This window comes from Engystomops pustulosus, chromosome 5, assembly GCF_040894005.1.
Source record: "Engystomops pustulosus chromosome 5, aEngPut4.maternal, whole genome shotgun sequence".
NCBI lineage: Eukaryota > Metazoa > Chordata > Amphibia > Anura > Leptodactylidae > Engystomops > Engystomops pustulosus.
Genome location: NC_092415.1, coordinates 160,798,057 through 160,812,314, shown reverse-complemented (window position 1 = coordinate 160,812,314; position 14,258 = coordinate 160,798,057). Strand labels below are relative to the sequence as shown.

Sequence of the window (14,258 nt, the reverse complement as noted above, 5' to 3'; positions counted from 1 at the left end):
GCACACAGGTAGTGTAGATGATGCTGATAGAAAGCTTAGGGATTTGTTAGAGTTCTCTACTGGTAGAGGCTTATGAACAACAATGGGGCACCGGAGTTCACAGAAAGTGCATTGTCCAACCCAAATGTACTGTGCCGCGATTCACTAATATCATGTGCCCGATATCATGAATGTGTCACTTCCCCGTGCAGGTCCGACAAAGTTCACCATCTTTTTAGTGGTGCATCTAAGTGCTAGGGCTTGTGACACAATGTGAAAGTTATCAGTAGTACTGTCCTACGGCACTCCCCCTAATTTGCGTCGCATGGAAGCCAGCGCAATTGCGCCAAAAAAAGGGTCGCTTGCGATACAATCGCAGCACACCCACTACTGAAATAATTGTGCAAGCCATTTTACCATTGAAGAACTGCCACAGTCCGAAAAAGGTGTGTCGCAAAACGTTTCTTTGTGGGAAAGCCCTTTAATCTGGGAGCTAAACACTTTGTCATTCCAGAAACAATAGTATTCAACAAAAATTGTGTTATTTTTACAATAATATTTACAGTAACATTTGTTTCATTTCTGACATTTATGGTTATTATAAATTATTGGGCAACGATAAAAAAAAATCAAAACTTCCTAAATAAGGCAGAGAACCTCCAAGAACACAGTTCTCAGTAAAAGTGTTGAATTTGCTATTTTTGATCTCTACGTAAACTTTCTAAGATATCAGTTGCCATTTGAATTGAAGTTGACTGTATTTTTTAACATGTTTCTATTTTCCCTTTTAAGGGATTACGGGGTATATTTATTATTATTACTTAGGTGTAATGTACAGCCATATATGTTATAAATCTATAAGAACCATAATACGTAAAATTGTGTAGTAGAAAGCTGGGGGAAGGCTTGGTGGTTGCTGGACCAGCCGGCATTAGGATGGTTAAAATGATGATTGCCTATCAAGGTACAGCGGCTGATTACTAAAAGGGTCAATAGTTCAGCTAAGGCTGGAACACGAGAACAAATAAGGTTTCCTCTCTAGAAGATATTTTAGCTTTTACTTGATTCATCTAGTACAAATTTCCCTTGACAGGGTGGAAATGAAACCCACAAATTTCACATATGATGCTGCCTATTGTATGTCTATATCCAGCATGTTATTAGCTTAGTAGATATTTTTTTCTTTAATTTGCGTGCTGGCTCGGCTTACGACTTATTTCCTGTTGATGAGAACGAAAAACAAACTGAAGGCGCTCATTATTTTTTCCCACATCTCATAACCATTAAGATAAGCTTCTCAAATGTTAATATATTATTTAATTCTCTGTTGTCATGATGATGGTGTGCAACATTAAAATTATGTCCAGTACTCTTTCCTTCTTCTACTATAATACTTTTCATTGGAATTAACTGCATTACTATTTATGGGCATCTATACATTTCATGGTTATTATTGGGGGTTTAATGAACTTTTCTTGTTTTCTTGTCCTTAATACACCCCTGTCTAATCCCTTATTAGGGGTTACTACATTTTGATCTACTACAGACTGGCATACACCACTGATTCCCTATGATGAATCATAGGATAGCATTAAACTCATCTGGGAGGGGGTATGCAGGTGTATTTGTTAGGGTACAGTGCTTGGTATTGCCCTTGTGAGGGCGAGGGCACTCTTTTGTGGATGCTAGGGTCAGTCAGTGTTACACCTTTCACTCATTTTCCGGCCTGCCTTTTATCACCTGTTGAACTGCCAAACCACAGACACAGTGTTTGGTCCAACCTCCCACCATCAGATATGGACCATGTGGCATTACACATCAAGTTAGCATCTTATGTGACAGCACCACTGCTAAGAAGTTACTTTTCTTATCATTGAGCTGCCATTGCTAGATATATTCCCTAATCTGTATTTTTGACATATTGAATTGTATTGTGTATGTTCAGGGACCCCCTGGGTTAAATGTTTTTTAATACATAATTAATAAAGTATTTGAGTTTTATTATCTCACTTGAATGCTGGTACATTCAAATAGTATGGTGAGAGCGGGTAAATACCTATTTATCAGACTTCCCTTCTTTTGACATTATCCTTTGTTTTTTTTTTTTATCAAATCCATTGGGGTCCAACACCTGAATGAACTGATAACATGAATAAGCTGATAACAGGAGCTACTGTGTGGTAGTTTAGTTTAGGTAATCTGGCTTGACAACGTCACTGTGTATGATGCTATGTACTTCCAGCTCAGTACACTTTGATTTTACTGGCACTGTGCATCCTAATGTCATCTGATTCATGGGGGTGCCACTAGTTGGTTCTTCACTGATATCATATCAATGACCTATCCTAAGGTTAGTTCACTCAAACTGAAATCCTGGAAAACTCCATGAATGTGATGTTAATACCATGGATCAATTCTGTTAGATTTACTTTGAAATTCCTTTGATACACAAAATATTTATGTTTTATTCGTAGAATGGACCAAATTACTAAGATTCTGTATTACATAGACTACACCACCAATATTTAGAACAAGAAGCAGAGCAACCAATGCAAACTCCAGTAATAGGGACATCTGAGATAAGAAAAGAGAGTCTGATTAGCTTATGCAGACACATCTGTCTATAGGTTGTGTCATGTATAGCACATCACTGCTTAATAGAAATCTACCATTCAAATAAAGTATGATAAACCAGCGACACTTATCCATAAATCCAGGCACTGTCATTGTGGTCATCTTCTTATATTTACTATCCATGGCACTTGTGCAGTGAGCACTTCCTTCTGAGGGGGTGTGGTGGGGTGAGGGGCCAGATTACAGAGTATAATTCATTTATTTATATAGCGCACACAGATTACACAGTGCTGCACAGAGCTTGCCAAATCAGTCCCTGTCCCCATGGGGCTCACAATCTAATCAACCTACCAGAATGTGTGGGAGGAAACCGGAGGACCCGGGGGAAACCCACGCAAACACAGAGAGAACATACAAACTCTTTGCAGATGTTGACCTGGGTGAGACTTGAACCCAGGGCCACAGCACTGCAAGGCTGTAGTGCTAACTACTGAGCAACCATGCTGCCCCAGGGTTGGGGTAGCCCCTCAGGCTCATTAGCATAATTCTTAAAGATAATTTTATAAAGAAGGACACCATGGACAAAAAGTATAAACAGATTACCACAGTCACAGTGCCTGGTTTTAAGAGTAATTGTCCCTGGTTTATCATGATGGATTTTGATGGTAGATTTTGTTTAAAGTAGAGCTGCAAAACCAGATCCAACCCAGTGTGCCGTCATATTTAAGGTTAACAAAAAAGGAGAAAGGAGACCTTCACTTATTCTGGACATCGCCTTTAATTTCTACAATGTATAGATGGAATTATAAAACTGAACTGCTTTCATCTGTATTCTATAAGGAATGCAGCAAGAAGTACAAAAAGCTGCCTAGTACCTGAACACAATCTTAATGGAGGAGGCATAATTTTGCAATAAATATAGTGGCTAGGCTTTACCATTCAATACGCTGCTCTAAATTTACAGTTACCACATAACATGAAACATTAATGACATTCCCCTGGAGCAGTTTTTGTATATAAAGCAATGGATCTAGTTACATTTTAAAGGGAAAGTGCCTGTAACATAGATTTACTAATTGTACATTGTGTTCTTTATATCTAAGACATAGATTTTCCCTTCCAAGGTGATTGATGCAAAACCTTATTTTTCAGTCCCAGTTTTGGTCCCCTGATCCTACAGACCTCCTATGGGTCAATAGAGTTGTAATGAGAATCATATTAGACCCATTAACAAGCTTTGTATTATGCTGGCCCTCATGACTTACAAGGTATGTCTACAGGGCACGGTAAAGGTTATGCTATGATAATGCCAATCGGGTCACAGCCCCTTGCAGAATTAATGTGGATTCCAGTGACAGCTTTGCGCTACAGAAATAGAAAACAATGAAGAAGAAATTTGTAGGAATACATCTCTGCAGATTTTAATATTTACAGGAGTTGTCTTTTCATTGGCCCCATGTGGTGTAAAAATAACAAATAACTTCTAAATTGTGAAAAAAAAATTCTTTTTCATAGCAATCTGATATTTTAATGGAAATTTGTGTCTTTAGGCATTTTTATCGTGTCAGGCATTAGGGGTGTAACCTCATCTGCTGGTACACCCCTCTTCAAATTTTATTTTAGAATTTAATCATGCATTGTCATGCCCATCACAATAATTGACATCTTCCTTAGTAAGAGATGAAGGCGGGTGCACCTGCAAGAATGGCTCCATCAGTTTTTCACTTGAGGGGTAATATGAGAGGTAGTAGAATCCCTTTGATGGCTATGGTGGGGGTGGGGGGGTTGAAGTGTTACTAGCAGACACATGTGCTGCCTGAGATGCTGCTGGAAAACTACCTGCATGTAGCGCGGGTGGAATACTGTGCTGTGTGGAGTTAAGGGAACAACTCCTGACATTTATTGCTATTGAGTAGGCCTTTATAAGCCTCCAAACTTGGGAAGAAGATCTTTCTGAAAACTTGGAAGCTATTGGTATGAAAGTGAAGCTGAGGGTGACATTTGTTATTTCAGATGGATGTAGAAGTTCCACTATATAAGCCAAAATAAAAATTTTAAAAAGTGTCTAAGTAATTCAACATCTTTACTTGGAATCTGGCACTCTCAGGTGTGAAGGCTCATGCACATGTAGTTTGGAGACATGTGCTAGCTGTTGTTTCGATGTGGTTTCCAAGCCGCAAACCCCAGAGCATGTCCTATTCCTGCGGCTCAGGTAGTCTTATAGTCTTTAGGGCTCATTTAGATGGCCATATGCTTGCTCTGACTAGATCGAGCAGGGGGAAGGGGTGAACGCTCTTCACCCCTCCTTCCACTAGAGGCAGATGAGCAACCAACGCCTGACTCGATCACGATTTGGTTAGGCGCCATGTGCTCACGACACCGTGACGTAGAAACATAGAAGTCTATCTGGGCCGTGATCTGGTCACAAACTATGCGACCAAATCACTGCTTCAAGAACAGGTATGTCAATGCACCCTTAGCTTGTGAGTCTACCTCACATGACAATGACACTCGAACTATAAACAAAGATGCACAGTCCGTCATTTGCACATGTTAATGTTCATGAGGCCTTAGGTACAGCTTCCTGTGGAAGATCAGCTGGGGTCCTAGCGAGCTGGACCAGATCATGTCATTCAGATTGTTATATGACACCATAATTATATATTAAACAAAAAAAAAACAAAGAAGAAGTTATGTCTGTAAGATATTATGTACATAGGAGGAAATATTACACATTATCTTGACTCATTAATCCTGTTATCTCGCTGGTGTCAGTGCGGCCATCATAGAAGATTTCTCTAGCTTTGTAATACACTGAGTTGAGTAAAAGGCTCGCTGTTGTAAGCTGCTGTGTACATACAATGACTCCTATTGTAACCTCATGGAATTTCGGCAGTCCTCTGTGTCACCTCAAGTCTTGTCAGAGCTGCTTGAGCCCCTTATTAACCTCTCATGTGTTCTACACACAAATAGACAAGCCCTACTTAGGTAAATAGCCAGCAGATCTGCCCGTCCTTTCTGCGTTAAAGTTACATCTGCGAAATAGTTGCTCTGGCTTTAAATAAAAGGCACAAGAAGCGGCTTTATTCGTCCCACAGCACCTATGGTTTCAGGTATCGCTCTTCATTTTCCACAAAGTGGATAAGATATCCACACAATTAAAAGTGAAAAATAATCTGGCCTCCATTGCCAGTGGCGAATGTTCACAGAACACACACTAATACAATGGATTATGAATAATTTATGCCCACAACTTTCAGTTTTTTCTACTTGCAATCTGTAAATGAGGACATCGAATGCAGCAGAGAAGAATGACACTTGATATGTTACCCATTAAGATAACAAGATGAGGGGCAATGATTCAACTCATGAGTTTTTTTACCCTTTGGGACGTTTGTGAGATAAAATATTAACGCTAAAGCTCACATTTGTGGTTTCTGGTAGTAGTGGCCATCTCATTTTCACTCTTCAGAAGTCTTCAGCCTAAAAATAGGTTGTAATGTCTTCCATTATTACATAGGAGTACAGGCTATTTCTTTACCTCCTCATCAGCTTTGTCTGTTCATGCTCGACTTATGGCTTCTGTTTTACGTGAGCCTTGATAGATGAGAAATGTGTAATGTTTTGTATTGTAACAGATCTGAGCAGTTCTTATTGACACCATAATGGATCTTTTAATATTTATTGTTGGATTGGAGTCAGACATAATAAAGGACATGCGTGCCCAAACTACAACCACAACCTACTTTTATGTCGCAAAGGGCCAACATGACAATTTAAGCAGTAGTCTATTGACCCCTGCTGTATCACAAGTTTCAATCGTATTGGGGTCCTGAGGACACCAATACAATAAAAAGATGGAGAAATTTGGATTGTAGCTTCCTTCCTAGGGTCCCCTGAAGAGGAAGAATCAGGGGAACCAGAGCAGGTTCTGCGCATGTGCAGTAGCTCCGGCTTCAAAGCCACGACCTCACAGTCACCAGCCTATGCTCTGTGCATGCCCTAAATCCAGCTTTGCGGATTAGTGCACGCAGCTAAGAGGAGCTGTGCCCTGAAGATTGCTTGGTAGGCAGATTGCAAGAAGCTACGGGGGCTTGGGGTAGCCTCACCATGTGACCTCAGCTCCGGCTACGCCACGCCCCAGTAGTCCCTCTGGTAAATTTGTCTGTTAGGGCAATTAAAAATTATAAAAGATATGTGGAGACTAGAGGATGGGAAGCACTACTACTTAGATGAACTTGCCACCAGATCTACCTTAATAGAGAGATCCGTGGTGGTAGGTTTCCTTTAATGCTACCTCTTGCACTAACCCAATCCAGACCATGTGGACTTTGCTGTAGGACTTTGGCAGGTAAGCACTTTTCCTCTCAATGTCCATTGGAAACTACCAGATGTGCCACGAATCTGGGAAGGAATAGGAACTGCTCTATAATTTGCGGTGTGGCCAGTCAACACGGTGCAGAAATAGAAATCTATGGCAAAGGCCAATGTGTGTGAGGCAAACTGGTAATGTGCATGAGGCCTTCAAGTGTTTTTTCACTTTATATTACATCCAGTTTCATCGTGTCATTGCATTACTCTAGCCAAGATCCAGTTAGGATGAGACGTCCTACAGGCTTTGCTCTATGCAAATGAGCTCTCCTCTGAAGGAAAGTGATTTGACTATCTAATCAAAACTATTGGTGAATATAGCTGCCCTTGTTAGTCAATGCCTGATACATTAAAAAGCCATGGAAAATGGCTAGACGCCCATGTTATGTGAGCGGGTTTTGGAAGCTATTGCTTCAATAAAGAGCAATTTTCTTCCTTCTGGTGGGGATGTACATTGCATGGGCCCCATTTTGCATGAAAGTTTTTGCATTCCATGCGCAGATGTTTTTTTATAATTTCTACATAAAAAGTATATGCTTGCGTAAACTATTGATTCCAGACATTACACGTTCCAGATTTAGAATGATAGTAAATTTAGCACATTTATACCCAGAAATGTGCTGTACAGAAAACAATGCAGTTATAGAGCCCCTTCACTTAGACAAAGCAATAGCTGTAACTGAATGTCATGCTTGCATGGGCAAGTTTATAAACTTGGAGATAAGTGATGTCTATGAAACAAAATCGTCCATGGCAGCCAGCCTAGTACATGTCATGTTGATGTAGCAAAAGAATAAAATACCAGTTAGGTTTTCATTAGCGATGGTACAGAATGTTGTTCTTCTAAGGGCAAGACAAAATTGTCCTGATCTATAACTGTGTGAGAGTTAAACATTAGAAACCATTTGATTATCCAGTTTTTAACATGCATTCCAATTATCTGACTAAATTCCGGAGAGTGCTTCTCCTTTATGAAGGTTCCAATGTAGCTGGCCTGCGTACTGAAGACCTACTATCCAGATTTTAGTCCTTATTGTTTATCTCACATAAGAGGGTTTGGGTTTTCTTTGTGTAATTTGTCCACCATGTATATAGTTAGTAATCCTGACCAGCTGGACAATATATTATTAATCACTGACTTGGAAGATGGAAAGATCCGAACATTAGTTTAGAATACCGGATTAGAACACTAGATTGCTTTCTTTATACAGCACGGGAGTTTTCTTTCTATGGGTGTAATGGTGGTGGATAAGTAATTCAACTTCACCGCACAGATCTTAAAGGACTAAAGGGGAATTGAAATAAGTAACATTAGAAAGGGACAAATTATATTGAAATATTTACAAAGAGAGAGACACCTTTGACTCCATCAGTTTGTGTACATAGAAGGTTTACCGAGCTAAACCAGGACTCTTTTGTCTCTGCAAGAAGTCTTTCTTTTTACTTTTCTTTTTACTTACAATTTTCAGTTTCTTTAATATCTGGTTACAATCCCTTCAACATCATCCAACTGTCCATTTGATGACCATTACCATGCCGTGCCAGATAGCTGTTGGTGAGTTGCTATTTCCTTCCATTCTTCTTACCTGGTAGCGTTGTGATATGTACTTTATATTAACTATTACTACTAGAAGTCCATGGAAACTCCTTTTGTACCTTTAAATTGGTATTGCTAAAGGTGACATTCATTTATTGGGGTTGTTATCAGGGCTGATGAATGTACTTGAGCTGTATGAAAATTGAATCCCCATCCTAACACCGCCATCCCTTTCCTCTTATTGCTTAGATATGGTACTAGATCCATGCTAGTTCATATCAGATCATTGGTTCAGTTTAAGGACTTTTGAAAGACCTTTCAAAGAAGGACTAGACTGGTTACTCTATACAAATTAGTCAGAGGTTGACACACACATTTATTAGCAGAGCAATAATAATAATAATAAATCCTGACATGAGGTGAATGAAATTTGCAATACCAAAAGTGTGGTGAGATCAAAGAAATCATTGTGACTTTTTTGTTCGGTGCATGTAAAGGGCATCAAAAGCACTAACCAGAGTAAGTGGATATGTTCCAGTCTACAATCTTCTAGATACCCGGTCCCACATTTAGAGTTGTTTCAATGAACAACACTGAGGCAAGTGTGTGGTCATTGTTTTGTATGGTTGTAAAGAAATTTCTTGGGAACTATAAGGTGAACTTGTGGACAATATGCTCAGTTCTTTTTGTGCACTTGGATGCAACATAAGCATGAAATTGCACTACCTGCACATTTGCACCAATTTCCATATTGGGGTACATTTACAAAGAGCTTTGTGCTGCATTTCTGATGGACTTTGCATGTTCTTTTAGGTGGAAACGGCTTGCACAGGTATTTAAGAAGTGTCTGTGCCACTATTGTATCACACACGACCCTTTTGTAGCCACACTGCACCAAATGCCATGTGCACAAATTAGGGGGCGTTCCGGCACTCAGTCGGACCAAGCGCCGCATTTAACATGCAAATTGTGTCGCACACCCTATGTTAAAGGTGCCCCACCGAAAAGTTGGTGAACTCTGTCTGGCCAGTGCGGGGAAGCGACAGATTCATGATTTCTGGCGCACGTTCTTAATGTGTTGGTGATATAAGCATAAAACAGGGTGAGGTTTTCCATCAAGAAACAAGTACAATGGAAGAACTGTACCATGGATGATGGGATTTGATGGCTGATTACTGTTGGATCATCTAGCGACAATGTCCAAGAACACCTCATTGCAGGAAATCACAGAAACGGGTTTTTAGTGACCTGATGGGAAATCTTTAGTCCACAGCCTCAAATATCACATTAAGGTTCAGTCCTTCTTAGCACAATATTGAGTGACCACTAGTTTGGGCAACAATATGACATTTTTTAATTAGGTGACATTACTTTCCAAAATGTATTTAGTATAATATTAAGTGCCTACTAGCTTGAGACACCTATACTTTGTAAGGTGCCAATGACAGTACAGCTGAAATGGGGAAAACTGATGTAATTTCCAGAGATACTTACAAAAGGTTCCAACTTTAAAAGCACCAAATGATTGTTTCCGAGGGTCTACACCATTTACAAACATGGCCTCTAGCCTGAAGGAGACAACGGGGAGACCATATGAATTCTGTATTATCCATTTATATAAAGAAAGTAGTGGATGCTATAGAATTTTACATCAATATGAGAGGATAGATTTCTTAAAATAATAGTACATCCTACTGGGGTGATTTACTAAGGATTTTGTTTTATTGTCGGAGCTGATATATAGTGTTGCCTATAAACATATTTGATTTTGTTTTCCATAAAACATAGAGACTTAAAGGGGTTATCCGGGTTTAAAAATCTTTTTATGGCCGGGCTGGGGAGGGATAGTTAAACATAATAAACATGGACTTACCTCCTCCGGCGGCGCCGATGTCCCGCGCCGCGGTCACTTCGAGCCGCGCACAGGGAGTTTCCGGTCCGCGTTGTGGACAGCTCCTCCCATCCGTCCCTATCTCTCAGCGTTGTAAGCGCTGGGAGATGGTGCGCATGGGAGCTTCCGGCCGGCCGGCAGCTCCCTGTGCGCCCTTGTATTGAAACCGGCGCACGGAGAAGACGGGCCGCGGCGCGGGACATCGGCAGCACCGGAGGAGGTAAGTACATGTTTATTGTGTTTAAATAGCCCTCCCCAGCCCGGCCATAAAAAAAATTTTAAACCCGGATAACCCCTTTAATGGACATTTACACATTGAGTGATTTGGGTTTGTTTCAGCTTTATTATGTGGTGACCCAAGTCCTCTTAGATGTATTGTCAGATCTAGAAAGCATACTTTTTATTGTATACTTGATCATTTCAATGTCTTAAATAACATATACAGTAGCTGTGCAGTAACTAAAGCTCTGGAAACATCAATCCCTAATTTTGTGGATGTTCACTGGCAGCAAACACGTCTGTCTGACACTTCTCTCATGAATGGCCCAAACAAACATAATGCATGAATTGTAGCTTTTTCAGATCTAAAATGTGTCAGGTCATAGATTCCATACTGGCCAATAAAACATACATGTAGTAGTGTTCTTAAATCTTTATGGGTAAATTGATACATGGCATGTTGTCTTAAATTGGTGCAGTATGCGGGATAAACCCATTTATTGTTTGTGTAAGAAGCAACCTCTGCCTGAAGACAATGCCACCATTATTGTGTCATTAGCACGTCTGCAGGTGGCTGGCGCAGCCCTATAGCTAATGTAACCTTAGATCCTCCACTACTTAGTAACATAATTCCTGGCACAATGTTACATTTACCATTCTTGTTTTTTCCCCCCAGATTAAATGTTTCTTTCCAAAAACATCTGTTGTGTGGTTTCAGATTATATTGATGCTATAAAATTATACATGTACCTTCTCTGATCCTTACATATGAAGTAGCATATGGTCAGTGTGACATAAGCATTTCTATAGTGAGCAAAGATCTACTAATTATAGCTGCTTAGTACTTTCACTACCTCTCGTAAAATAATATACCGGGGCAGATCATGACTGTGTATAGACGAAATAAAAATATACTAAATGTATATGCACATTTACAAAAAATGATATACTTAAGTGCAAAGTCCAGAACTTCGACAAAGTCCATCCACAAGTATAGAATCAAAAAATGGAAGCCCTCCTGTAAAACCATGATAAAAAAGAACAACCACAAAATCGCTGGAACCAGAAGAAGGTGAGTAGTCATAGAAATGTGTCACAAAGAACATTATAAAACAGAATGGCTGTAATATAAACCAAATCAAGAGTATTTTTTAAAGGAAATCTACCTCATGGGTGCAGTGCTTTTAAACCAAAGACACTTACATGCTATTGTGTACTTCCTGAAACAGGATTTGTGCTTCTTTTTGCTTCATGTAGCTTAGTTTTTGTGAAAAAAACTATTTTAATGAGCCTTAGGGGCTCCTGGCTACATCACAGAAGCCCCTACTGGCTCCGTAGTCTACTAATTATTCATGCCTTCCTTCAGCATTTCTGCCTGCCTCCTCCCTCCCCAGCCAAAGGGACGAATAATTTGCAAACAGAAACAAAAGGGGGTTCTGTTATGTAATTCAGAAGACATGGCCACAATACCTGATCAGGTATATTGCGGCATGTTTACTTAGAACTTCTTCATGAATTGGCACCCTCTGCACCGCTCCGACAAAGTGCACTGTGCCTGCAAACACAAGAAAAATCGTAAAGAGTGATGTAGTCCTAAAAAATTCATTCTATACAAAAAATTGTATATAAACAGCAAAAATCTTAATCGAACGAGATCATATGTAAGAGACGTCACCATATTAACTCAGCACCTACATCCCCTAAAACAACTTGATTATACAGGAGCAAGAGAAGGATCCACATACATATATTGCATTAGGTTTATAAAGGTATCTCATATAAAAATCAATCTTAATTCTCTGACTTTGACTATACATTTACAGTTTCCTCCCCTTTGCAAAGGAGTTTAAAATTTATGACTCTAAATCTGATGTGTTTTTCTTGGTGGCCTGCTTCCAAAAAATGTTTAGGGACGGATAAATCTTTACATTTAAAGCATAATATACCGATGTTGGGTAAACCAGACCATAAAATTCCAAAGTGGTCTCCCCTACATATGGGAGACCACAACGACAATTTAACAGATAAATCACATAACTGCTGGTACAAGTCAGGTAATGGTGGATATCATAAGTTTTATCATTATGTGAAAAGTATGAACCTTTGTCCATGTATCCACATTACACAGTTACACTAAGGGAAGATACCCTTCTGAAACCCTCCGGTTTTGCATTCTACCATTCTTCTCAAGCAAAGCCGCAAATGCCCACAAGAGGGGGATGCCATCCACTACCCGCTTGGAGTAGGATTTTAAGCTAACATCCTTGTGCAGACGGCCGTGTGCTCGCCGGATCCCGGAAGAGCAGAAGTCCATCATCGACTGGGTGATTGTGCCTTGAGACACCATGTGCTCACCGCACAGTCACCCGGAGACACAGAAATTTATGGGGGCCGTAATCTTGTCGCAAATCATATGACCTGAACGAGGCCTTACACTCCTTATGGACCATACTATATGTATAAACTACAAGATTAAAGCATATACACTTTATGATAATTATCATTTTTGTACAGTGCTATACTATATGATTAAATACATGGACTTTGTCATGCACGTTCCACTTTCAACTCATCTTGGGTTGGTCAATTGTAATCATGTGACCCGGCATATCTGTATGCCGTCACTTAAATTTAGCTTGAGAAAGACTCCCTGTTTAGAGTAGGGCTCACTACCTTTAGCCTGAGTCGGTCCATTTGAAATAAAACACTTCCCCTAAAATACATTGCCAACCTGCCAATCTCATGTAAATAAACAAATCACTCCTTCCTTTCCCCTCACCAAGAATATACATGTCACACCTACACATCTAGTCTTGCACACACATCTTTTCTCACCCATGAAGCCCCATCCCATAACCTATGAAGCCACGCCCATTTCTTACATGTGGCTCCTAGATCTGGAGCAAGTATGACCCCCTGTACTGCATTTCACTCTGATCACTGCTGAGCATGTGGCAGGAGTAGAGGCAGACAGTATGGTGAGGGCCCCTACTCCTGTTCACTGCTGGGGGCCCTGGGGCTTGCTCCTTGAATGCCCACCCTACAATCTGGCCAGTCTAAACTTACCTCAAGCTGATGTTGTAGCAGATAGTAACGGCCCACTCCCGGCCAGCCGCGCCCTCTGCTCGGCCGGACCCCCCCCATTAATGCCCCTTTACTCCCCACTGCCGTGAAGGTGGCATTTGCGATTATTTCAGGGCTTCTACGCCACTGATAAATGCCCCTATATATCTGTATGCAGAAATTGTACTTAAAAGGGTTGTCTGTGGTCTTAGTTTTATGACTTAAAAATAAAGGCTTGCAACTTCTACCAACAACCCCCCCCCCCCCCCAGAGATGCAGAAATATGGCACATGGATTTATAGCTTAATTTTCATATATCATGGTAATTACCGAAATGATGTCTATACACAAGTGCATGGGATTACTTTTTCTACTGTGGTATGAATCAAACTCCCACATGGATTTATATAAGCTTGTTATATTTTAGTACTTCTCTCTTAGACCTATAACCCAAAGCTGAAGCCAAAATGATTTTATGTCCCTATCTAGATTGTCTATGAAGCTCTAATTAACATGACTGTGCTATGTTCATTAGTCTTGTTTTATCGGAGGTAGCGTGCCTGACAAAAGTCGCTGCAGTTATCGTTAAAATATTTGCTGTAGTTCTGAAAGTATATGTCTAAT

General features: G+C 40.2%; 1 protein-coding gene across 7 annotated transcripts in view; it reads left to right on the top strand.

Annotated features, from left to right (window-relative positions):
- The window catches only part of RARB (retinoic acid receptor beta), a 474,419-nt gene that overhangs the window by 382,612 nt on the left and 77,549 nt on the right, over positions 1 to 14,258 (top strand). Inside the window, exon 1 of one of the 7 annotated variants that reach the window (XM_072153619.1) lies at positions 8,419 to 8,479. The exons of the other annotated variants lie outside the window; for them this stretch is intronic. The gene's annotated coding sequence lies outside the window, so the exon portion shown is untranslated. Of the gene's footprint in view, positions 1 to 8,418; positions 8,480 to 14,258 lie in introns of those variants that run through there. 7 annotated transcript variants of the gene reach the window in all.